We start from the raw sequence: 26,705 nt of genomic DNA, 5'->3' as shown, positions 1-26,705 counted from the left end.
CACTCCCTTTTAAAATCAGATGACCCATTGTCAAAGGAAGGCACTTTGTCAATACGTAATCCTCTAGGGATTAATTTTTCTGCACAATATTTTTCTAGTGTCATCATTTCCCATATTTTGATATATATTGTGGATGTACATGAATACATAAGTAAAAGGCCGGCTGGCTTGACTGTTAAAGGGTGCTGTAACCCCAAAAGTACACTCCACACCCAAAAAATTATTTTCTGTGTTTGTGAATTGTGTGCGCAGTAGCCGCATGTGCATCAACAAAGTAGTGCCAAGCGTGCGCCTGTGTCATAAGTAAAGGGCCGGCTGGCTTGACCGTTAAAGGGTGCTGTAACCCCCGAAAGTACACTCCAGTCCAAACCAAAAAAAAAATTATTTTCTGTGTTTGTGAATTGTGTGCGCAGTAGCCGCACGTGCATCAACAAAGGAGCAGCGCCAAGCGTGCGCCTGTGTCCCATAAGTAAAGAGCCGGCTGGCTCATTTCTTAAAGGCTGGTGTAACCCACAAAGTGCACTACTCTCCAGCAAAAATAAAAAAATATTTTCTGTGTTTAGCCGCACGTATATATCAAATCGATATAACATAAATGGAGGACCAAACTTTCTCCGATAAAAATAAAATAGAGAAAGATCAAGAACCACTTCCTCCTAGTGCTGAAGCTGCTGCCACTAGTCATGACATAGACGATAACATGCCATCAACGTCGTCTGCCAAGGCCGATGCCCAATGTCATAATAGAGGGCACATACAATCCCAAATGACAAAGTTCAGGAAAATGACCTTGAAAAAAACATTTAAATCAGCTGAAGAGAAACGTAAACTTGCCAATATGCCATTTACGACACGGAGTGGCAAGGAACGGCTAAGGTCGATCCCTAGTATGTTCATGACTAGTGGTTCAGCTTCACATGACGATGGAAGCCCTCCTCCCACTAAAAAAATCAAAAGAGTTAAGCTGGCAAAAGCACAGCGAAGAACTGTGCTTTCTAAGAAGATATCACAAATCCCCAAGGAGAGTCCAAGTGTGGTGGTGGTTGCGATGCCTGACCTTCCCAGCACTGGACTGGAAGAGGTGGCTCTTTCCACCATTTGCACGCCCCCTGCAAGTGCTGAAAGGAGCACCCACAGTCCACTTGCTGATATGCAAATTGAAGATGTCACTGTTGAAGTACAACAGGATGAGGATACTGGTGTAGCTGGCGCTGAGGAGGAAGTTGGCAAGGAGGATTCTGATGGTTTGTTTAAATCAGGCTCCGGGGGAGACAGTTGTTGTCCGTGGGATGAAAAAGCCCATCACGGTCATGCCTGGGCAGAAGACCAAACATTCCACCTCTTTGGTCTGGCAATATTTCTATCCAAATCCGGACAACAACTGTCTTGCCATATGTACCTTATGTAAAGGTGGAATAAGTAGGGGTAGGGACGTTAACCACCTAGGAACATCCTCCCTTATACAGCACCTGCAGCGCGTTCATAATAAGTTACTGTCAAGTTCAGAAACTTTGGCTAAGACCGTAAGCAGTCCAGGGACACCTAAATCCCGTTGTCCTGTTGTATCCAAGCGCCTGCAAACCACACCGTCAACTCCCTCCTCATCAATTTCCTCCTTAGTCAGGAACGGAAGTAGTCCTGCAGGCCATGTCACTGGCATGACTGACTCTCCTATCGGGGATTCCTCTGGAGGATCCTGCATTGCTACACCTCCTGCTGCCGCTGCTGCTGTTGCTGCTGCTGGGAGTCGTTCATCATCCCAGAGAGGAAGTAGGAACACCACTAATTTTACTAAACAATTGACCCTCCAACAGTCCTTAGCGAGGAGGATGAAGTACGACAGCAGTCATCCTGAAGCAAAACGTATAACTGAGGCCTTGACTGCTATGTTGGTGTTAGACGTGCGTCCGGTATCCGCCATTAGTGCAGTGGGATTTAGACAATTGATGGAGGTAGTGTGTCCCCGGTTCCAAATCCCGTCTAGATTCCACTTCACTAGGCAGGCGATACTGAGACTGTACAGAAACGTCAGAAAAAGTGTCCTCAGTGTCCTGAAAAATGCCATTGTACCCAATGTCCACTTAACCACGGACATGTGGACTGGTGGAACAGGGCAGACTAAGGACTATATGACTGACAGCCCACTGGGTAGATGTATCACCTTACGCAGCAACAGCAGCAGCGTCACCAGTCGCAGCATCTCAGAAACGCCAGCTCGTTCCAAGGCAGGCTACGCTGTGTATCACCGGTTTCAGTAAGAGGCACACCACCGACAACCTCTTAGAGAAACTGAGGGAAATCATCGCCCAGTGGCTTACCCCACTTAGACTCTCCTGGGGATTTGTGATATCTGACAACGCCACCAATATTGTGCGGGCATTACATCTGGGCAAATTCCAGCACGTCCCATGTTTTGCTCACACAATAAACTTGGTGGTGCAGAATTTTCTGAAAAGCGACAGGGCCGTGCAGCGGACGCTTTGGGTGGCCCGAAATATTTCTGGCCACTTTCGCCATTCAGCGACTGTATGCTGAAGACTGGAGCACCAGCAAACACTCTTGAACCTGCCCCGCCATCACCTGAAGCAAGAGGTTGTGACGCGGTGGAACTCAAGCCTCTATATGCTTCAGAGGATGGAGGAGCAGCAAAAGGCCATTCAAGCCTATACATCCACCTATGACATAGGCAAAGGAGGGGGTATGCACCTGACTCAAGCGCAGTGGAGAATGATTTCCGTGTTGTGCAAGGTTCTCCAGCCCTTCGAACTTGCCACACGTGAAGTCAGTTCAGACACTGCCAGCTTGAGTCAGGTCATTCGCCTCATCAGGCTTTTGCAGAAGCAGCTGGAGAAAGTGAAGGAGGAGCTAAGACAGAGCGATTCCGCTCGGCATGTGGGACTTGTGGATGAAGCCCTTCATTCGCTTTGCTAGGATTCCAGGGTGGTCAATCTGTTGAAATCAGACCACTACATTTTGGCCACCTTGCTCAATCCTAGGTTTAAAGCCTATGTGGTGTCTCTCTTTCCGGCCGACACAAGCCTGCAGAGGTGCAAAGACCTGCTGGTGAACACACTGTCAGCTGAAGCGGAACGTGACACGTCAACAGCTCCTTCTTCATTTTCTCCCGCAACTGGGGCTGCCAGGAAAAAACTTAGGTATCCTAAGCAACCCGCTGGCAGTGATGCAGGGCAGGCAGGACCAAGTTTGGACATCTGGTCCAGACTGAAGGACCTGGCAACAATTTCTGACATGTCTACTGTCACTGCATATGATACTGTCACCATTGACAGAATGGTGGAGGATTACATCGGTGACAGCATCCAAGTAGGCATGTCAGACAGTCCATACCTGTACTGGCAGGAAAAAGAGGCAATTTGGAGGCCCCTGTACAAACTGGCTCTATTTTACCTGAGTTCCCCCCCTCCAGTGTGTACTCCGAAAGAGTGTTTAGTGCAGCCGGGAACCTTGTCAGCGAAAGGCGTAGGAGGTTGCTTCCACAGAATGTGGAGAAGATGATGTTCATCAAAATGAATTATCAGCTCTTCCAGGGAGACCAGCCTCCAGAACGTACAGAGGGACCTGTGGTGGTGGATTCAAGTGGGGACGAGTTAATACTTTGTGAGGATGAGGATGTACACACTGAAGAGGGTGAGGAATCGGTGGATGAGGATGACATCTTGCCTCCGTAGAGCCAGTTTGTGCAGGGACAGATTAATTGCCAGCTTGTTTTGTGGGGGCCCAAACGAACCAATCGTTTCAGCCACAGTTGTGTGGCAGACCCTGGCGCTGAAATGATTGGTTTGTTAAAGTGTGCATGTCCTGTTTATACAACATAAGGGTGGGTGGGAGGGCCCAAGGACAATTCCATCTTGCACCTCTATTTTTCTTTGCATTATGTACAGTTTGGGGCCTAGTTTTTCAAACTGCCATCCTGTCTGCCACTGCAGTATCACGCCTAGATAGGTCACGTGTTTGTGCCGCCCACTCGTGTTGCTTAGCATAGTCATCCAGTTACCTCGGTGCAACCTTTTGGACATAAAAACACTATTGTGAGGTGTGAGGTGTTCAGAATAGACTGGAAATGAGTGGAAATTAAGGTTATTGAGGTTAATAATAGCATAGGAGCAGAAAACCCTACAAATTCTGTGATTTTAGCTGTTTTTATGCTTTTTTAAAAAAAAATACAGATCCAAAACACAAAACCCAGAACCCAAAACATGGAAGGGTGGTTTTGGCAAAACCAATCCAGATCCAAAACACGAAGAAAGATCCAGATCCAAAACCAAAACACAAAACACGAAAAGTGGCCGGTACACACCCCTACTACTGACATCATGTGTGATGTCAGTAGGGCCGCCTTCGGGAATGCCTCCATTTGTGCAGCCACCCCCCCGACCCGCCTACAAAACGGGGCAAGCTGTCGATCAACATCAACAGCCGCCCCGTTTTGCTGCGAGCCCTGAGCGAGTGAAGGCCCAAAATCTCTCGTTCCTGCCTGGAGATCTCACTCAAGACTCTTGTCTCCAGGTCTTCCAGCTGTTTCCTGAGGTCAATAAACAGGACAGTAACTCTCTCTGTGGCATAAGCCACTTTCTCCTGCAGTGTACAATATGTTGCTAAATAAAATTATGACAAAAATGTTGTATGGTCTCTAGTTTGAATTCCCTGCCTAAAACAAATACCTATTTTTGTTGGTTTATGGGTCTTTTCACTTACTATATGTATTGCATAATATGTCTGAGAATAGTAGTAGTCAAATGTTTCAATGGACCTGATAGATAAATGTTAAACGTTCTGTCTGCTTCTTCCACAAAAAAAACCCCAACCATCTACAGTAACTATGCATCAAATGGGATTGGGTATCAAATGGGATTGGGTATAGGATGCCGACGGTCACAATATTGACAGAATCCTGACAGATTTTTGTAAGTATTATAACTCTAACCCTCCCATCCTGCAGCATAACCCTCCCCTTCCACAGTCTAACCCTAAGTCTCCCCCGACCATAATATTTACCTCTGCAATCTGTCGGTATTCTGACAGTTGGGAAGCCGCTGTCAGTATTGTAATTGTCGACATCCTGGCTGTCGGGATGCCAACTACATCCATACCAAATGCATTGTTTTTGTCTGAGAACATACAAAATGTATCTTGCACATTATAATTAATTTAAACTAAATTAGATATGTAAAGATTTTACACATCTTGAAGTCCATCAGACACTAGATTAATAGTAAATAGTTTCTCTGTTTAGGAGAGAAAACAAACATCTGCCTTTGCACCAGTTGCACTGTTTTCTTTGGGACATTGTTCATTGTCTCAAAATAAATAGATATGCAAATATTTTAAACAATGTTTTGAAGCAAAAAAAGACAGTAAATTAACATTAGTTTGTCTGCTTTCATGCATTTAGGAGAACATTTTGACCAACTACCACTAAATGCATCTCTCTCTATATATATATATATCTATCTATCTATATATATATTGTAACACGAGCAGATTAGCGGTCCCTCTCCTGGGGTAGATGGACTCCTTCTTCACACAAACAGCAGCCAGGGTCTCGTACTAGCTGGTCGGCACCAGTCTTTATTGTGCAACGTAAAATGAAAACAAAACATAAAAGTAAACATCTAGCCTGTCTGGGCACTAACTAGACAAGAGGTTCCCTCTCTAAAGAAATAGTGGGGCCTACTGCCTCCACCATCAACACAAGCGTATGCACAAAACTTACAGGTAGTTTCCACCAAGTGTCTCTGAGCCTGCCAGTCTGCTTGCTCTCCCAGGTATGAGACACTAGCTTACAATCGCACACAGCCTATATCAGCCAGTTCCAGGTGCAGACCCTAATGAGCTTGCTAACAGGCCAAAAAGGCCAAAACCTGGAGTGGCCTGTGGATGGAGCCCTCCCTCTCCTCACATCCACACCCTCAAGACCCAAACCGGCTTTTCAAAAAGCCGACACTCAAATCTGCTTCACTGCAGACTTTTCTCTTGGGGGTTTTTTAGAACACATAGGTCAAAAACCTAGGACAAATGTATCTACCACTGACCACTTTACCAGTGTTCCTATCACATATCCCCCCCTTTGTTTCGACCTGTGGGGCGGAACAACTGAAGCCCCCAAGCAATGAACGCATGACAACGCGTCTGCATTGGCCAGCTGGCTTCCTTGCCTGTGTTCTACCAAAAATGTAAAGGTTTGTAGCGCCAAGAACCATCTCAATATTCTTGCATTACTGTCCTTGTTTTCTGACATCCATTTCAGAGGGGCATGGTCAGTAATCAGTTTGAATTTTCTTCCCACCAAATAGTACCTGAGAGTTTCTAATGCCCATTTTATGGCCAAAGCTTCCTTCTCCACTGTGGCATAGTTTCTTTCATGTATATTCAATTTCCTGCTTAGGTAAAAAATAGGGTGTTCCTCACCGTCTTTGCTTTGGGACAGGACCGCTCCAATGCCTACACCGGATGCAACGGTTTGTACCACAAACTCTTTGTCAAAATCAGGGGTCACCAGAACAGGTTGGGTACATAAGGCTCTTTTTAACTCTTGGAAAGCTTTCTCTGCTTCAGGACCCCATTCCACCATGATTTTTTGATTGCCCTTGGTAAGGTCAGTAAGTGGGATCGCAATGGTGGCAAAATTGGATATGAACCTCCTATAGTATCCAGTGATCCCTAAGAAGGCTCTCACCTGCTTCTTATTGAGGGGTCGTGGCCAGTTCTGTATTGCCTCAATCTTATTGAGTTGTGGTTTCATCAAACCCCTGCCAATGGTGTATCCCAGATATTTTACTTCCTCCATCCCAAGACAACACTTTTTCGGGTTGGCTGTCAAACCTGCCTTAAAGATGAAGTCTAACGTTGCTTGTACTATGGGTAAGTGAGACTACCAATCAGGACTATGTATGACCACATCATCCAGATAAGCCGCAGCATATCGTCTATGGGGTCTTAGAATCCTATCCATCATTCTTTGGAAGGTAGCAGGTACCCCAATGTAGCCTGAAGGGTAACATCTTGTAATGAAACAACCGTTCAGGCGCAGAAAAAGCTGTTTTTTCTTTGGCGTTTTCGGTTAATGGCACTTGCCAATACCCTTTGGTTAGGTCCAGAGTGGTTAAATATCTTGCTGTCCCCAGCCTTTCAATTAGTTCATCCATCCTTGGCATCGGATAGGCATCGAATTTTGAAACACTGTTCAGCTTTCAGAAGTCATTACAAAAACGCACACTCCCATCGGGCTTTGGAATCAACACAATGGGACTGGACCACTCACTATGTGATTCTTCAATTACTCCCAATTCTAAATTTTTTTAAATTTCCTTTGACACAGACTCTTTTTGGGCTTCGGGCAACCTATAGGGTTTTTGGTTAACTTTAACCCCTGGGTCAGTGACTATGTCAGGTTTTTCCTGGCAGGTCAGAAAACAGTACCCTATTTCTGATCAAAAATTCCTTGACCTCCTGCTGTTGACTGGCTGACAGGGGTTTTGCCACTGTCACTTCAGGTAGCAGGGACCTGGTTTTACTGGAGGGGCTTGGACGGCTGACAGTGCTGCTCTACCCTTCCAGGGTTTTATCAGGTTCACATGATATATCTGTTCTGGTTTTCTTTTCCCGGCTGGTAAACTTTATAGTTGACCTGTCCCACTTTTTCTAAGATCTCAAAGGGCCCTTGCCACTTAGCCAACACTCTATCCCCTGGAGCAATGTTTATTTACTGTGCATTGCAGTTATATACCCTCTGCTGTGCTAGTTGGGCCTGTTCCAAGTGCTCCTTACCTATCGGCACTACAGCCACAATTTTCTCTTGCATCTGGGAAACATGTTTAATCACTGTTTTATAAGGACTGGACTGCCCTTCCCACGTCTCCTTGGCAATGTCTAGTAACCCTCTTGGATGTCTCCCATATAACAAGTTGAAAGGTGAAAACCCGATGGAGGATTGGGGAACCTCTCTAATGGCCAACAGCAGATAAGGCAACAAATAATCCCAATCTTTACCATCTTTGTCGACTACTTTCCTTAACATATGTTTTAAGGTCTTGTTAAACCTCTCGATCAAACCATTGGTTTGGGGGTGATAAATCGAGGTCCTTAACTGGTTAATCTTAAACAGGCTCACAACTCCTTCATAACTTTTGACATGAACGAGGTTCCCTGGTCAGTTAGTATCTCTTTAGGTATTCCCAACCTACTAAAAACATGGACCAACTCTCTAGAAATGGACTTGGTTGACGTATTGCGTAGCAGTATCGCTTCCGGGTATCTGGTAGCGGTATCGCTTCCGGGTATCTGGTAGCGTAGTCCAGAATTACCAGAATATTCTGATGTCCTCGGGCAGACTTCAACAAGGGTCCCACCAAGTCCATAGCTATTCTTTCAAATGGTACCTCTATAATTGGTAGTGGGACTAGAGGACTTTTGAAATGTGGTCTGGGAGCATGATCCTGGCATTCAGGGCAGGAGACGCAAAAGTCAGACATGTCTTTATGGATGCCGGGCCAAAAAAACCTCTGCACGATTCAATCAGTGGTCTTCTCTACCCCTAGGTGGCCTGCCGTTATATGACCATGGGCCAGATCTAACACCGTTCTCCTGTAAGCTTTAGGGACTATTAATTGTTCCACAATCTCCTCCCCTTTCTTAGTAATCTGATACAACAGATCCTGACATATTACCATGTGAGGATATGTCAAGGGACTATCAGGATCTATGGGTTTACCATTGACCACCTTGACATTCTCACTGGCTTTCACTAGAGTAGGGTCATTTAACTGCTCTATGGCAAAGACCTCTCTTCTGACATCTAAATCCGGCAGACGATAAATGGGCTCTACAACACTTGGCGAGCCACCATCACGCTCCGCATTCTCTAGTTCTCCAATCATGCTAGAAAATGGGAACATCTCTGACTCAGCCACTACATCTGTCACCCTTTCAGACGAGGCAGAGTGATTTGCCATTGTGCAAAACCAGCTTTCCCACAACTTCCAGAAGTGAGCAAAGTCTCTTCCCAATATCACGTCATACATTAAGCCCGGTACCAAACCCACAGAGACTACAGCGGAACCATATGGCGTCTCGATGTTCACTTCGGCAGTAATATAATACCGAGTATCCCCATGTATGCATGTCGCACCAACAGTTTTTCCCTTATATGTTTCAAAGGGTTCACCAGCTCAGTTCTCAAAAGCGTAACCAGGCTACCAGAGTCTAACAGAGCCTCTACTCGGTTTCCTTCCACAGTGAGTACACACATGTGTTTATCTGTCTCAGCCTGCCGGTCAGCAGTACAAGCTGGCTGTGCAAAGAAAGATCCCCTGCGGTTGACAGAAGCAGTAAGTGAACAATTAGCTGCTATATGGCCAAAGCCACCACATCGGAAACATTGAGTCACATTAAGGTCTAGTCTTTTGTAGGTTGGAACCTTCCTGGCCTAGCAGGCCTATCTTCAGATTCCCCACCCTCAGTCTTAGGCACATTCCACCACCCAGCACCCTTCTCCCCAGGAACAGTCTTACCATTGTTGATGGGAGTTCACCGGTGTGCCATCGGGGCTCGGTGGGGCAGACTCATCAGCTGCCACATACCTCTCCACCAGTTCAACTACCTGGTCGGCGGACTTAGGGTCTGCATGGCTCACCCACTTGCGCAAGGATGCAGGTAGGGATCGGAGTTACTGGTCCATCATGACTCGTTCGATGATTTGTGGTCCTGTCAGCATCTCGGGCTGAAGCCACTTGGTAGATAGATGGACAAGGTCATGCATCTGGGAGCGTGGAGGTCTGTCGATTTGGAACTCCCAGCAGTGGACTCATTGGGCACGAACAAAGGTGGTGACCCCCCAAGCGAGCGAGGATGTTCCGTTTTAATTTCACATAGTCCTTAGCATCGGCCAGGCATAAATCGTAATAAGCCTTTTGTGGCTCCCCAGACAGGAAAGGTGCCACCAGACTTGCCCATTGCTCCTTGGGCCAACTCTCCCTTTCGGCTGTTCTCTCAAATGTGGTGAGATATGCCTCCACATCATCACCCGAAGTCATCTTTTGTAGGAAGTGACTGGCTCGTATGGAGTGAGTGGTGGTGGGAGGACCGTTATTAGCATCTCCATGCTGGACGACAGGTGCTGTACCACCTCTATTATAGGCCTGGCTGTTTTCTGCTAAAGCCTGGTGGTTTTCTGCTAAGGCCTAGTGGGTTTCCTCGATGGCGACCTGTAGTTGCCTCTGAGCGGTCTTCAAGGCCAATAGTTGCACCCTGGTGGATTCCTGCTGGATTTTGTTAGTTTCCTGCTGAGCCCTGGTAACTTCTTGCAGAGCTGCCGTAGCTTGGAACAAGGCTTTAGTAACATTCTCCATTTTACCTCTTGGTGCTGGTTGGAAGCTGAACCTTGCCTCTCTGAGCATTGGCTGACGCCACCTTCAGGGATTCAATAATCACGTGTCTGCCCCTTTACATTTTAAAGGACAAATTTTCCTTGCTGCACTTTTCAGTGTGTGCTTGCTCACATTCTCCACCAATTGTAACACGACCAGATTAGGGGTCCCTCTCCTGGGGTAGACTCCCTCTTCACGCACACAGCAGCCGGAAAAATAGTGCACCATTCTGGGGTCTCGTACTAGCTGGTCGGCACCAGTCTTTATTGTACAATGTAAAATTAAAACAAAATATAAAAGTAAACGCTAGCCCGTCTGGGCGCTAACTAGACAAGAGGTTCCCTCTCTAAAGAAATAGTGGGGCCTACTGCCTCCACCATCAACACAAGCGTATGCACAAAACTTACATTTAGTTTCCACCAAGTGTCTCTGAGCCTGCCAGTCTGCTTGCTCTCCCAGGTATGAGACACTAGCTTACAATCACACACAGCCTATATCAGCCAGTTCCAGGTGCAGACCCTAATGAGCCTGCTAACAGGCCAAAAAGGCCAAAACCTGGAGTGGCCTGTGGATGGAGCCCTCCCTCTCCTCACATCCACACCCTCAAGACCCAAACCGGCTTTTCAAAGAGCCGACACTCAAATCTGCTTCACTGCAGACTTCTCTCTTGGGGGTTTTTTAGAACACATAGGTCAAAAACCTAGGACAAATGTATCTACCACTGACCACTTTACCAGTGTTTCTATCACAATATAGGGGGTCTGTCTGTTCATTTGGGCTAATTTGTTGAAGCTCTGGACGGATTTTTTTGATGGAGTTTTCACTGTTCTGTACAGCATTGGTCGCGGTAGGTTAAGATGTATGAACCATTCATCTGTGACAAAAGGTAGACAAGCAGTCACAATTTTAGTGAAGCAAATCAAATAAAAAAATCTAACACCAAGCTGCTGTCTGTATTGGAGTTGGCCATTGTGCTGAAATAGTACATCTGAAACTGAATCAATCAGAGCTAGCAATGTGCTCTGTTGCTTAGCAGCAGAAAAAAGAGTAAAGGGAGTCAGGGACTCAACTGGGTCACTTCTGAGGCAGACAGAGAGTGAGAGACAGCCTCCATCTAACCCTGCCCTGATGCAGACACAGTATCGAGGAAGGAGCCAGGGGAGGCATAGCTATCAGGAATTTAATAAAACCAAGCAACCATCGGAACACCATCAAATGATTTCCATTTGATGGTGGAAAACAGCAGACCGCCACCATCAAATAGTAAAAACATAAACATTGATGGTTAGTAACCAACGGATACTGATGTCCATTCCTACGCTGAACCTGCAGGCAGACTCTGGTTACCACTCCTCCACGTGAAATACTCCCTCTCCAGCATGATATTAACAGGTCCTCCAGCCTCGGGGACATGCTACTGTTAAATCTAACATTAGCCGCAATACAAATTTCTCATCCATGATCCTCCTGCCCTTTCCAGCACATCCCAGTGGCCTGGCCATGGCCAGCTGCTGGGCAGCAGCAGTGAAGGTTGTGACACTGGTGAGATGCAGGGGCCAGTTGTGAGAAGCAGAGGGTTGTGGTGAGATGCAGAGGCCTGTGGTGTGATGTAGGGGACTGTGGTAAGTAGCAGGAGAAGTAGGGGCCTGTGGTGAGATGCAAGGGGCTGTGGTGAAATATAGCATGCTATGGTGAAATGCAAGGGACAGTAGTGAGACAGAGGAGGCTATTGTGAGATGCAGGGGATTGTGGTGACATGGTGTTAGTTTTTTATGCAATGCAAGGGGCTGTGGTGAGATGAAATTGCTCCCATGCGAAGCCGGGGCGGGTTGCTAGTTGTAGGGAACACACAAAATGTATTATACCAATTTTCTTAAACTCTCTGTCATCAGATCACCCCACACACTCATTCACACTCCATAATCTTATACTAAAAATAAATACATGGACACCAGAAATAGCCGTGAAACGGGTCAACATTTTTTTGCAAAACATTAATCTACTTGATAACCTAATTATTATCCTGAATGATTAATTCTGCTCAATAATAATAATGGTGGCGGGATACGAACGGCATGACACAAGCAAACATAAATATGTAAACAATGTAAAGAAAATAACAAACTCAGGCCTAAACAGCCCATCAGAAAAAGTAACTCCTTGGGACCAACTGCCCCATCCTACTACAACTCGCAAGGTCATAGGCCTACTACCTGACCCTTCGGGGACTACAACTTGGGAAGCCACCCATGCAGCCAAGAAGGATGGAACCCACTAGGCCCAGTGGCATCCCAAATCTCCTAAACTTGCTCTCACACCTCCCCAACCGCATGGGTAACTCCCCAGAACCCCTAAAATGCTAAACCCCAAAACAAGACATTCATAACCAGGCCATAACCATGACAAAGTCTGCAGCCATCACCATTAACAAAACAGAAATCTAAGTATCCAAACCCCTCAATGCACCTACTAAATCCCTCACAAAAACCTCCAGACCCCCTCTCGATAAGTGGACCCCATCACTACGGTACAAGTGACGTTCCGAGAAAGAAATGCCTGGGTGACTAGCTAAAGCCCCACATCTGCCCCGGACCGCTCTGCCTACCACCTCCTTGATTCACCTCCTTGATTCCTCCACAGCCATCAGGTTCATGGCGCCCCTCCAATGCACCCTGGACACAATGTCAGACCAAATCACTCTGCAAAAGGGCCACCTATCCATCAGCCCCAAGAGGTCCCTACGGATGGTCATCCATAGGTCCATGCACGAATGGATGGTAGCAACATTACCACTTAAATGCACGATTAGGAACCTTGGGTGACTGAAACGAGCCACCGAATCAGACAACAGGACATCCAACTGTTCCCACCTCATCCCACGTTGCCCAATCCATCTAATATTTACCAGCTGGACTGCACCACTACCTCAGAATAATTATGTATATAGGAAAGCAGCGCTTAAAAAATCTTAAATACAATATTAAATAGATATAGAGAAGTGGATGTATAAAATATCAAAAATCACATTTATTAAAAATACATTGCTCAATAAATAAATAAAATAAAATCTCTAACAGGAACAAAGATATGGGTCTTTCAGTTCATTCAGGTGCTAGGGGGATCCTTAATGGAATATGGTTGGAATACTAAGATATCCTGGAAGGACTTCAATGAAAAGTTGATATGGATTCAAGCACAGGAAATATTTACCAAGTGGGAGTCATTTAGGATGGCAGACCAATTAGCAGATCACTGCAACGGCTCGTAGTTTCTTAATGTACCATTGCGGTCCACAAATATTAATCAATATCTAGTATCTGTTTGACATTCACTCATGTCAAATAAGTATTTCATGCTCCCGTATATATATTTAAAGACCGGTCACTCACGGCCACTCACATGGTGTCATGGTCAATTAATTGACCTGATAATAGTATCCAGTGTTGCATAGCAACCATAAAGACATGGATATTTAGTTACTCATAGTGGTAAATTTACTAAGAGTCGAGTTTGTGTGAGCTTTGGTGAGATTGCATTCTCACGTGAGTTTTGGCATTTTTTTCATCTCGCAAATTCACTAAAGACAAACTTGAGTGAGTTTGGAAGTGAGCTCTCTTTTTTCACTGTTGAAACTCATGTGAGTTTACAAACTCGAAAAAACTCACCATCGGCCAAAATAGGAAGTACTTTAGATGAAAAAGAAGCAACTCGCAAATTTACTAAAGGTGCCCACACACATACCGATGTGCTCACGATCCGATTTCTTGTCCAATTTCCTCATGAACTTTCACGGGAGCTCCCTTGCTGTCGTGATCATGATTTTGGAAAAGAGATACCCAATCTGTTTTACGAACTCACGATCTATCGGATCGTACGCATCGTGAGATTGGTCATAACAAATCGTGAGTTACAAAAAAAATAACAGGCTCTTGACTATTGGTGGGAAATTTAAATAGCCATAACAATGGGAGGGGCTATCTAGGGAGTATAAAAAGCAGGCACCCTTTAAACTCTGTGTACATTCTGCTCTGCTACTAGATGAGGCTAGGTATATTCCTGCTGAATTCTGTACATTGCTACTGTGCTCTTTGTATTTGGCTTGCCTTTTACAAAGTTTATTCTACCTGCAAGTGTGTGCTACCTACCTGTATTCTATCCTGGTCCTGAATTCTGTACTGATGCATCCCTATTGGTATAGAGTGGTGGTCGCTGAAGCTGGGGTCCGGGAGATTAGGAAGAGGGCCCAGCGAAGAAGGACGAGAGCATGCTGGACCAAGGAGTGGCTTCTACAAAGGGATACCCACATGTCCCTGCTGATGGAGATCAAGGAGAACAACCCGGATGACTATCGGAACTACCTGCGCATGGATGACGCCACTTTCCAGGAATTGCTGCATCTGGTGAACCCCCACATCCAGAGACAGGACACAAGATGGTGCAGGGCAATCCCTGCTGAAGAGAGACTGGTGGCCGTCCTGTGGTACCTGGCTACAGGAAGGTCATTTGAAGACCTTCCTGAGTCCTTGGGCATCATCATTCCGGAGACCTGCAGAGCCATAGTTAAAGTGCTACAGTACCAGTATTGCAAGGTAAGTAAAAAAAACACACCACACATTGGTTTCTTGTGTAAAGAAATTCTTTTTTTTATTTTTTACTCAACATAAAGCAAAAAATAGCCTTGATTTAGTACAATGTGCACTGACCTGCAGGCAACTGAAAGTGTGCACTAAACTGTGTGCAATATCCTTTTTTTATAACAATTTTACAAAAGAACATTATCACCAAATTTTATGAATTCTAATAGGTAGCCGGCTGTATGTGATAGGGTGGGTCAGACGCCAGTTTGAACAGGCCAATACACACATGGCACAAGTATACATTGTGGCCCTGGCTTCCAGCAATGTGTACTTGTGCCATGTGCATAGTGACCTTGTCCAAATGGCGTCATCACCGGAATAAATACGATTTACTGCTGGACACAAGTCCGGCGGTTCAAATCCCGGCTGCGGCTGGCCGACACGGCTGAAAATCCCGATCGTCTTAAGGTAAGTATGAACTAACCTACCCTAACCCCCTAATCCTAATCCTCCTTAGGGGTGCCTAACCCTAACCTTCCCCCCAGTGCCTAACCCTAATCCCTCCTCTAAGTGCCTAAACCTGACCCCCCCTTCCCCGCCACCTAAACTTAAGTCCCCCGGGGGGGTGCCTAACCCTAATTCCCCCCCAGGGGTGCCTAACCCTAACCCTCCCTCCCCCTACCCTAACCTCCCAGGGGGTGTCTAACCCTAAGTCCCCCCCGGGAGCCCTAAACCTAACCCTCCCCCCCTGCGGCTGTCTGCAACAGTGCCCGGCATCACTTCGATCGGGATGCCGGGCACCGGTCTCCTGGAGTTGGGAAAATGGCAGGCGTCTAGAATTAGATGCCTGTCATTTAACCCTTGCCGGGGTAAAGCAGTCGGGAAGCCGGCTGTCGGGTTTCCGTGCGCCGGCTTCCCGATTGCATACCGTCATCACCACCCTATCCCATGCAGCAAGCACCTATTAGAATTCATAAAATTTGGTGATATTAAAAGCAAGACAAATTTTACATCTCTGTGTATTGGGGCGACTCATCTGCTGCATCCAGCAGAGCATTATACAAGGTCGTGCTGGTGCTTGGTGGGGAAGTAATATCTAACTGGGTAGGGGGGGATGCACATACCTATTTGGGGCAGTGGACAATAGCATTGGGTCAGCTATGTATGTAGAATTGGAGATATTTTTGCTCATACAGCGACTCAACAGGTCGTAGTTTAACCTGAGAAAATTTCTTTGGATATCTGTATCCATATTTCTCAATGTGCTGTTCACATGAACTGTGAAATCATCTATTAAATCAGGGGGTTTCTGCAGCATTTTTTTGGAAAAAATTCTAATCACGTTCTGTAAGATTCTCCTTTCTCCCTTGTTTGTTTTTCTTTTTTTGGGGTTGTTGAGAAGAAGATGAGGGTCCAGGTGGAAGTGGAGTTTCCAATTGTGTGGTATTCTCTGGCTCACTGTTACCACTGAGCAGACTGAGGTCCGGTGTGGATGCTAAATCAGGATCTTGGGTCGGAGTCTATATAGGGAAAAAATAAAAATAAAATATTATAGTCATGTTTTAACCCCTTTTTTACTATTTTTACAGTTTCCTAACACCGTGGAGGAGTGGACCAGCATCGCGGAAGATTTTGAACAATGTTGAAATTTCCGTAACTGCGGAGGAGCCATCGATGGGAAACACATCCGCATCAACCCACCTGCCAACACCGGATCATATTACTACAACTACAAAGGGTTCTTCAGCATCGTTCTCAGGGCAGTGGTGAATGCCAAGTACGAATTTCTGTTTGTGGATGTCGGCAAGAATGGGCGTGCTTCAGATGGTGGGTCCTTCAAACAGACGGCTTACTACCAGAGACTCGCCAACAAAACCCTCAACTTGCCCTCACTGGACCAGACAAAGCATGACCTAAATTACGTTTTCGTCACAGACGAAGCTTTTGCATTACATGAACATGTGATGAAGCCATTTGCACAGAGGGGCCTGACCAGAGAGAAGAGGATCTACAACTACCATCTATCCCGTGCACGGCAAATTGTGGAAAATGTGTTTGGAATAATGAGCAACTGCTTCTGCATTTTCCACACCACCATCAATCTACGTATGGAGAAGATAGACTGGGTTGTGATGGCGTGCTGTGTGCTGCACAACTTTCTGCAAAGAAAATCTACTCAACGAGGACCAGTTCCAGCTAGACCAGAAGATGTAGGACCCCTGGAGGACATTGAACATTTGACATCTGTGTCTGCACCACCAAATACAACAACATCCACCACACATGCCAAAGAAATGAGAGAGGAGTACATGGCCTATTTTAATGGACCAGGTGCTGTGCCATGGCAGGAGGACTGTCTGTGAACTACTGACTAAATTGGACATTTGGGATTTAACAACAAAAATATTAAGGATTTTGGTTTAAACTGTGTCACTACTTACCAAGACTTCTGCAACCTCCTCTTCTCCCTCACGTTCAGCCATCAAGACGATAGATTGCCTTTGAGGCTCTTGATCACTGATGAATGACATCATATGGTAGTACCAGAGCGCAGGAATATATATTTCATCTGTGCCCGCTCCTAATTTTTTTGAGTCATCCACCTTCATTTTTTCTTTGATGTACACTGTCCTGAGAGTTTGAATCTTTTGCCGTACAGTTTTCAGGTCTGCATCAGAAATGTACTTTTTCGTATACTCCAACAGTACCTCTAGTACGGCCAACTTGTGCGACTTATTGTGGTACTTCCGAGAACTGATCTTCCACAGAAACTCTTTCGAGTGCAGGATTTCAATGAATCCTGTAATGAATTCACGTTCACTATCCATGGACATTATCTATGAAGAAGAAAAAAAGGACGTTTAAATATTTGTGTATAAAGTTTTGTTTAATGTTGTTATAGTTAATATTTTTAATGTTTTAATATTTTCTTTTTTACAGGTTTTTAGTAATTTAATGTTGTTATAGTTAACATTTTTAATGTTTAAATTTTTTCTTTTTTACAGGTTTTTAAAGGTTTGTTATGGTATTGTAATCGTGTTTTCTTTTACAGGAATGTCATGTGTTCATTTCTTTTCTTTTACAGGAATGTTGTGTTCATTTAATTTCTTTCATTTCATAATGTTTTTCTTTGTTTGACAGCATGGGTCTTCCACCTTTGGGCCTGTCGCTATTGTGGAACTACAGATCCCAGGATGCCCTAAAAACTGTTTTAACATGCTGTTATTTCCCAAGGGTGGGTGGCACGGCATCCTGGGATCTATAGTTCCACAACAGCTGGAGACTGAAAGGTAGTAGACCCCAGCTTTAAATAATGTGTGTTTTTAAATGTAATGTATGGTGATTATTTTGTTAAATACGTGTTTATTTATTTATTTTTTTGTTATATTACTTAAAATGTATTTTTATTTTATCTGTATTGAATTGATTTTTAAACATGTTTATTATTAATATAATATGTTATTTCAATATGAATAATCTTCCTGGAATTTGTCTATCTTGATTAAATATCTTTGTATATTAATTAAAAAAAAAATTATTTATTTTTCTAATTAATTATTAGGTGGCCCCATGACATTGGTTGCAAGTTAGTGGTTAGGTAGGGGGCACACATTGGTGTGCAGTGGGAGCTTAATGCATGACCCAGCCACCGCCCGCCTCGCTGTAATGAGGCGGGCGGTGGCTGGGTCATGCATTCATTACCTGGGGGCACACATTGGTGGGCAGTGGGAGCTTAATGCATGACCCAGCCACCGCCCGCCTCGTTGTAATAAGGCGGGCGGTATCTGGGTCATGCATTTATTACCTGGGCACACATTGGTGGACATTTGGAGCTTAATGCATGACCCAGCCACAACCCACCTCAATATGGAGGGCGGTGGCTGGGTCATGCATTTATTACCTGGGGGTACACATTTGTGGGCAGTGGGAGCTTAATGCATGACCCAGACACCGCCCGCCTCAATACGGAGGGCGGTGGCTGGGTCATGCATTTATTACCTGGGGGCACACATTTGTGGGCAGTGGGAGCTTAATGCATGACCCAGCCACCGCCCGCCTCAATACGGAGGGTGGTGGCTGGGTCATGCATTTATTACCTGGAGGCACACATTGGTGGGCAGTGGGGGAGCACATATTGGTGGTCAGTGTGGTTGCATTTAAACTGTACAAATACTCACCAAACTTCCAACAAAACAAGACTTCTGTGCAGGCTCCCAAAGTGCGTCTATCATTCTCCATACACGATGCTGTACAAGATGGTGATGGGGTAGCACAGGAAGCTGTCAATCAAATTCCACATTGTGCGAAGAATTGTATGATTCGTCGTGAGGAAAAATCCCCTCATGATCGGCTTCCATCATGTTCCAGGTTGGCTAATCTGCCCTACAGCACGGCAGATCAGAGGATGCGAGGAAAGACGAGCGGGGACGGCATCGTGAGTATAAACTCATGATTTGTACTTTTATTACCCGATTCGTCATCACGAATCAGGTAATAAACGGCGTACAATATGAATCAATATACTTTCTACTGACATTTATTAATCTATATAGATTGAGATTATATATGGAGACTGAGGTTTTTAGTTATATTACCACATTTCTCTTTAAACCACAGACTCTATGAGAAACTAAATATCTAAACTAAACTAAATTTATGGTTGCTATGCAACCCTGGATACTGTTATCAGGTTGTTTAATTGACCATGACACCATGTGAGTGGCCATGAGTCATGTGACCGGTCTTAAAATATATACGGGAGCATGAAATACTTATTTGACATGATTGAATGTCAAACAGATACTAGATATTGATTAATACTTGTGGTCCGTAATGGTACGTTAAGAAACTACGAGTCATGCCATTGGCTGTTATATACGGCAGCAGGATTTACACAGACAACTCGGGTAGTTGCTAAGCAACATTGGAAACAACCGGTCAATAGTGTGGTTGGTCCCTTCTTGTCACGTGAACGACAACGTGTCACGTGATCGAACTGAGATCTACAATGGATACGTAGACACATCATGTAGGGAAATTAAGGTATCTGACACTTTTATATATTGTTTATATTGTATTGATGTTTATATTTAGGTATGTAGATAGTTGTGAAATAGGATTGCCTTCAAACTATTAGTGACTTTTTTAGAAATTTTAGGAGAAGCGGATGTTTAATCAAAAACAAGTGATTAACACACAGGTGTTCTTCATTACTCTGAGCAAGGGGGTATATAAGGAGCTTTTCAGAGACAGCACAGATATGCTTCTGATGAAGCTGGAACCTTAATATCCAGCGAAACGCATTCAGTAACAACAATATTCCTCTAATGCTGCATTTACTTTGGGGTGTCTCCTTATTGGTGGATCCGGTGGACCTTGAATACAATATCTACCACCGTACCTCCAGCCCGTCTCCAAAAGCATAGATGCAATGAAAAGCAAGAAGAGCAAGAATAGCATAAGCATTCTCACCTCTGGTACTTTGGCTCAGAAGGAACCAACTCCATGACTCCCAAGAAGCCAAGAGGGCCCGATACATCCCCGGGGAGCCCAGGGGAGCCTCCATTCTGGAAGAATCACCTGCCAGACATAACCGGGGCACAACTCACCAACAAGGTCAACATCAGGGACAAGTCTCCTAAACCTCTCCCAATCGCACTGAGACAATGCATCCGCAAACCCATTCTCCACCCCAGGAACATTCCACGCGCAAAAATAAATATTAAATTGCAAACAACGCAGAAAAATTTGAGCAATCACCCTAATAGCAAACAGAGACTTGACCCTCTGCATATTAATCACCTGCACCACCCCCAAGTTATCACACCAAAAAATTACCACACAGTCTTGCAATCTTATCCCCCAAAGCTCCAATGACACCATGATTGGAAATAACTCCAAAAGCAGCAGGTTCCTGGTTAAGCCTTCCCGAAGCCAGTTGGCAGGCCAATATGCAGCACACCATTGCCCCCCTAAAAAAGCACCAAAACCGGTCGACCCTGCCGCATCCATAAATAACTGTAGCACCACATTAGAGATAGGAGGAGCCGGCCAAATGCGCACCACATTAAAGTGTTCGAGAAAATGATCCCAAACCAGCAAGTTCCTGTGAATCTCCCCTGACAACCAAAAAAAATGATGAGGGCTCCGCGCTTTAGCCGTCAAATTCTCCAATTTTCTGCAGAAAACCCTACCCATAGGTATTACCCTGCATGCAAAGTTCAACAGACCCAAAAGCAATTGTGCCTGTCTCAGTGTCAATTTACCCACCACCAGCATCAATACGATACCCTCATGCAGGCTCTGAAGATTATCTACTGGCAAATGACACAACCCCCCAAATGTGTCAATCTCAAGACCCAAGTAAGACAACCTAGTAGTAGGACCCTCCATCTTGTCTGCTGCTATCGGCGCCCTCAAACGCTGAAAATAATGCGACTGTATCGCGCAGCAGAGAGGCACATCAGGTAGAGTCACATGGACCCACTAGGAGGAAATCATCCAATTCACCAGATCCCGTGGCCAAACACCAATGCAAAAAGGAACTACATTTTTCTAAATGCACGCACAAAATGGAACATCCCATGGGTAAACACCTGTCAAAGTAGAACCCATCCTCGAGTCAAAAGCCCATAAATCGAAAGGATGTCAGGTGAAGTGGCAGTAATCGAAAAGCAGATTCTATATCCACCTTACACATTAATCTTCAAAAGACTAATAAACCACTCAACGCAATTCCTCCGGAATAGCGTCATTAACCGAACGCCCTTTTGGGTACGAAAGGTGCTGAATGAAGCTAAACTTCCCCACCACCTTTTAGGGGACCACCCCGACTGGAAAAAAGCACGAAACCCGACAAAGGAGGCCATAGGAAGGGCCCTACAATTCTCACCAGCTCAATTTCCTTATTGATCTTCCCGCACAATATACCATATAACTCCTTAGCTGACCACAAATTCTTCACACTACCCGACTCAACCGACCCCACCATAGGAAGCGGGAGACCACTAGTAAACACATCATGGAAAAAAATCTGCATCAGACCTTACCGGGAAAATGTCTAGCCACACTAACATAGCCATGATGCGAATAGGCATGGGAGCCCTACTTAGATGGGGGGGCCGTGGGATCCCAGCTTGAATTGCTCCCCCTTCCCCCCCTGCTCGCACCTCTGGCCCCAAAACCCTGTGAGCATGAGCAATCCTTGATGGGATGTCCTCCCCCACAGCAAATGCAAGAGCATCCAAAACAACACTTCGGCCCTAACCCACATTGCCCATTATTGAAGGCAAAACATTTACCATTTACCCTAGCTGCCCCACTACAGATATCCCGCAAAACCCCCTGGGCCCCCTGTTGCTGGCCCTGCATCCTGCTGTAACAGCTGTGTGACATCCACGAAAATCACCACGTCTTTGGTACCAAAGTCAAAGATAACCATGCCATGTTGCTTGCGCCGAAACTCCTCATCATATACTCTCTACGCATAACCCTTTGCCATGCTGAACAGTTAATGAATCAAGAACATATAGCGGAGCACTTGCATATGCTCATCCGGGTGCATCTCCAGATAGCAAGATTCAAAAATATACTTAGCTCTGATTCAAGTAAGGTAAGACATGCATAACTCCACCCCGGCACCCCCTTTTTTCTTAGCTGCACACCATGCCTTGTTGGCCTTACTGGTGAGGGCAAATATGTTAACATAGCGACCCTTCCTGATCCTGTAACTCACCCTTTAATGCAACCCCCTCAGTACCACCGTATTGGAACACAACATCTCTACCGAAAGTGTAGAATCCATGGACAAGTCACTGCTAGAGGACCACCGCTTGCACTTATGCCTCCTGCCCTTTTTGCTGTCCCCTGCCGATGAGCTCTTAACCAAACTAGAAGCAGAATCCGTGGAGGTAGAATTGCCACTATGCACCCTAGAGCCAACATTGGGCCGCCCCCACCTACTTTTTCGCAATGCAAGCCCCGCATCACCACTTGACTCACTCCCCTCCCAATTAGGGTCTGTAGAAGACTCATCAGAGCTCCCCATCAGTGCAGGATTCTCTGTGGCTGCTGCACCCTCCACTCGTTCAATCTGTCTTTCCATCTCACCTCTGGAATCGCTGTCACCTGCAGGTACAGAAAAATGAGCCCCCAAAACTGAACCAGCGATCCTGTGTCCTGGGAGAACAGGGCCAACACCCCCACATCCAGCCCCTAGCAAGGACCAACTCACAGACGCAAGTACTGCGGACGCAATATCCCCGGCCACTCCTGATGCCACCCCAGCCAGGCAACTTACAGCTGTCTCAGCCCCGGGACTGAGGGAAAGCAAGGGCAACAGGGCCGACACTAGGGACCTACACATTGCCGACACCACCCCGATGTCCAAAGTACTACCACTGCCCCTCGAACTGGCAGCTAGTCCAGTTACAGCACCTGCACTAGGCCCCACAGCTGAACCGTGAACCACCTCCACATAAGAAAGCTGTGACCTTCCCACAGAGGACCCAGTCAGAGACTCCATATAGGGCAAGCCACCGTCCCCCCGCGCATCCTCGCTAGGGGAATCGTAGAAACAGTCCCCTGTAACCGCCGCCATTAAGTCACACTCATCAAAATGGCACTCTACCCCACACCTGGCCCGCACCCCTATCATCCACTGGAGTGATGGACCCTGACAAACCCCAGACAGCCGCCCGGTTCCTGCCATGACCTCTGCCCCGAATGGACTTATCCGCCACCCCCACAACTCCAGGGACATTAACCAGGTAGCGGGCAGGGATGGTGGCGTTCCACCGAGGATGCTCCATTCCACCGAAGTGAAGGAAGATTAGAAAAGGTAAGAGAATCGGAGAGTAGAATATGTGGAGAACCAGAGGAGTAGAATCAGAAAGAGAATATACAGAAGGGAATACAAGAAGAATAGAAATACAAAGATACTTATGCAATATCAAATAACTGGCAATATATCAAAACAGATACATCACCGTCAAACTCCAAAAAAGAAGAGAGCTTCTCTATACCAACTTACGCATAAATCCCCTAAGCAACTCCCCTAAAACAACTAACTAATGTCCCATTGGCCTTTAACATCCACTAAGACACCTCCCCCCAAACTCTTCATTCTTACTGCTCCTGAGTGTGCTGGGTGACAGATTAGAGGTTTATGTTGCTACTGACATATTAAATGTCGTCTGTGCTCTTTAATCTCCACAGGGGTCAACATTAAAATTTCACAGAATGTCTTGAAGTACAACTAACACTAGATCGACGCCGGTCCTCTGCTTCTGTGCAATAGTAGAAAATGCTACTTTATTCGTATGCTCCAAATGCAGTGTTTTCTAAAAGAACAAAATGCAACTTGCCCTTTACCTTCCATCTCAACAGGAACAAATGTGAAAATTTCACACAATGTCTTCAAGGCAGAGACTAGATCAATGTTAATTGTTTTTTTTCCTTCTTTGCTGTCAAAGCTGAATAATTGGCTGAGACAAGTTCAGTTTAAAATTTAATCGCGGCGACGCCATCTTGCGAATGGCCGCAAGACTCCATTTTGGAAATGAGAGTTGCAAGACACCATTTTTGTGGTCAGCGTCAATTCAAGTTATAACTCAGGAGCTAAGAACAGATGGCAATGTTTTTGTTAACCTACCAAGGGCAACTGGAAAAACAAGCTTTCTGAGTAAAAGTAAATAAGAAGAGACAATGGGTATTTTTACATACAAATTGGGAATCCCTGGATGCAGATAAAGTATAGTTGTGGCAATTGTAATATAATATCTACACAATTGGATTTGTCTGAATCCTAGACAGGATGGCCCCAAAATTCCACAGCTTAAGGTGGTAATACATTTGCACTTCACACAAGAGTCTGTGAGAACAAAAGAGGTTTTGTTTTCCTTTGAAAACACAACAGGTGAGGGCCTGCTGACAGAGGGCATGAAGAACTACAACCCTCAGCCATCCACACTGCTGGATGTTCACTTCGTGTATGAGAAATTATGCACTTAAATCTCACCCATTAATAACTAGCATCCTTATATCAAACCCCGAATACTCACACACTACATATTCGCACACAAGGTTCCATTAGCATCAAATTGTATGATTCAAGTTGGTTAAGTTAGTTTAAATGCTAAGAAATACAGGTTTTTGATATCTAAGGTATTATACATGATAAGCAAGGTGTGTTTGGTTTCGTTCTGATGCCTACGCTTTTTACAGAATCCCGGTGTTATCGGTGGAGAGATCGCATCATGCAAACTCAAGTTACGGATCGCAGAACTTACAAGCAACAAAATGTTTAGTTGATGGAATGTTACAGGAGATGTTACCAGAAAGTCTCTGGCTGTTAGAGGCAGGGAAAGTCTATTTGAAACAACCTGTTAAATGTGTTGTTACATATGCTTCTCCTCTGGGAACCAATGAGATCAGCAGGAAGCTGCCCCTTTGTCCTGTTTCAGTCTGGGGGGGGAATAAATACATGTGTCCGAACACTGGTTTGCCAGTTCATGCTGAATTTTGGGTGAACTGAGGATATCTAGTCAGAAGTCTATCTCTGGGTCCAGAGGCGCAGCGTATGTATAACCGTACTTGGGTCTGTATTATTTCCTTTTACGCCTAACTTGTGTATGTATAGATTGCGTGTAACTGACTGTACTTTTACCTGAATAATACTTGTGCGTTGGAAACACAGATTCCACTCCTGTCTTTATTTGCGGTTAAACTGCATACGCAATTAGCGTTCTGTTTAGAGGTTTTAGGCAGGGTTTTGTCTTAGAGGTTCTAGGCAGGTGAATTTTAGAGGTTTATAGGAAGGAATATATTAAAAGGTTTATTGACAAATACAACAGTGGGGGCTCATCGGTTTATCACACTATCTGATACACGATAACACTCGGTCAGTCCTCTCTCAGCAAAAGGGTGGAGGCGCCTTTTGGGAGACGCATTAGTCTTTCATTACCACAGTGTTGCTGAGAGCGTACTGCCGGTTATTGTGTAGAGGAAGCGCTGATCAGAATCCAGGGACAAGAGAGAAAAAAAAAAAAGGTTTTTTTTCTCTGTTGATAGAACCTTACCTTTAGAGGGGTGCCGCAGTATTGAGTATGTGGCTGAGACGCATTTTTGCGTACGCAGTTAAAAAGTAATTATACGCTTGTGTGGTAGTCGCATAATTGTGTATGCGGCCGGTCGCACAATAAGCGTATACGCATTTCCGGTTCTGCTGCCACGTGTTTGAACAAAGCCATTGAGGTTTACATTTTTTTCTATCTACCAATATCTCGGTTAAACGTTTATTTTCTGCGCAGAGAAAAAGTGTGTAACAGTGTGTGTATTGTTGGTAGGGGTAATTTATTCCATAAAGTTAAGGGTACCGTATGATCCTTAAGGGCTAGGTGCGAGGGTTAGCCTAGTCGCTCGGTAAGCAGCTTTACCGTTCTAAACACAGTAGCAGGTGTACATGTTGTCTTTGTTGTATAGAGGTGCGTGAGAGTGGCCGACATACAAACTCTCATAGGTTTGGAAGTTACCTTACTAAAGCTTATCCAGGTCTGGAAGTTGCCTGTTTCAAAACTTATCTAGGTGTGGAAGTGGCCTTACGAAATCTTATCCAGGTGTGTGGGCGCCGCCGACTTAAATCATTCACAGGTAAGTGAAAGTATCTTGATTGTCTTTCACCAGTTTAAATTTTTATTGAAAAGCGTAAGAGTTGTCTCAAAATGGGAGCCACGCAAACGTTAGA

The sequence above is a fragment of the Taudactylus pleione genome, unplaced genomic scaffold (assembly GCF_031769625.1).
Source record: "Taudactylus pleione unplaced genomic scaffold, aTauple2 ptg000125l, whole genome shotgun sequence".
Lineage (NCBI taxonomy): Eukaryota > Metazoa > Chordata > Amphibia > Anura > Myobatrachidae > Taudactylus > Taudactylus pleione.
The sequence above is the reverse complement of the archived record's forward strand: the minus strand, read 5'-3'. Positions refer to the sequence as shown.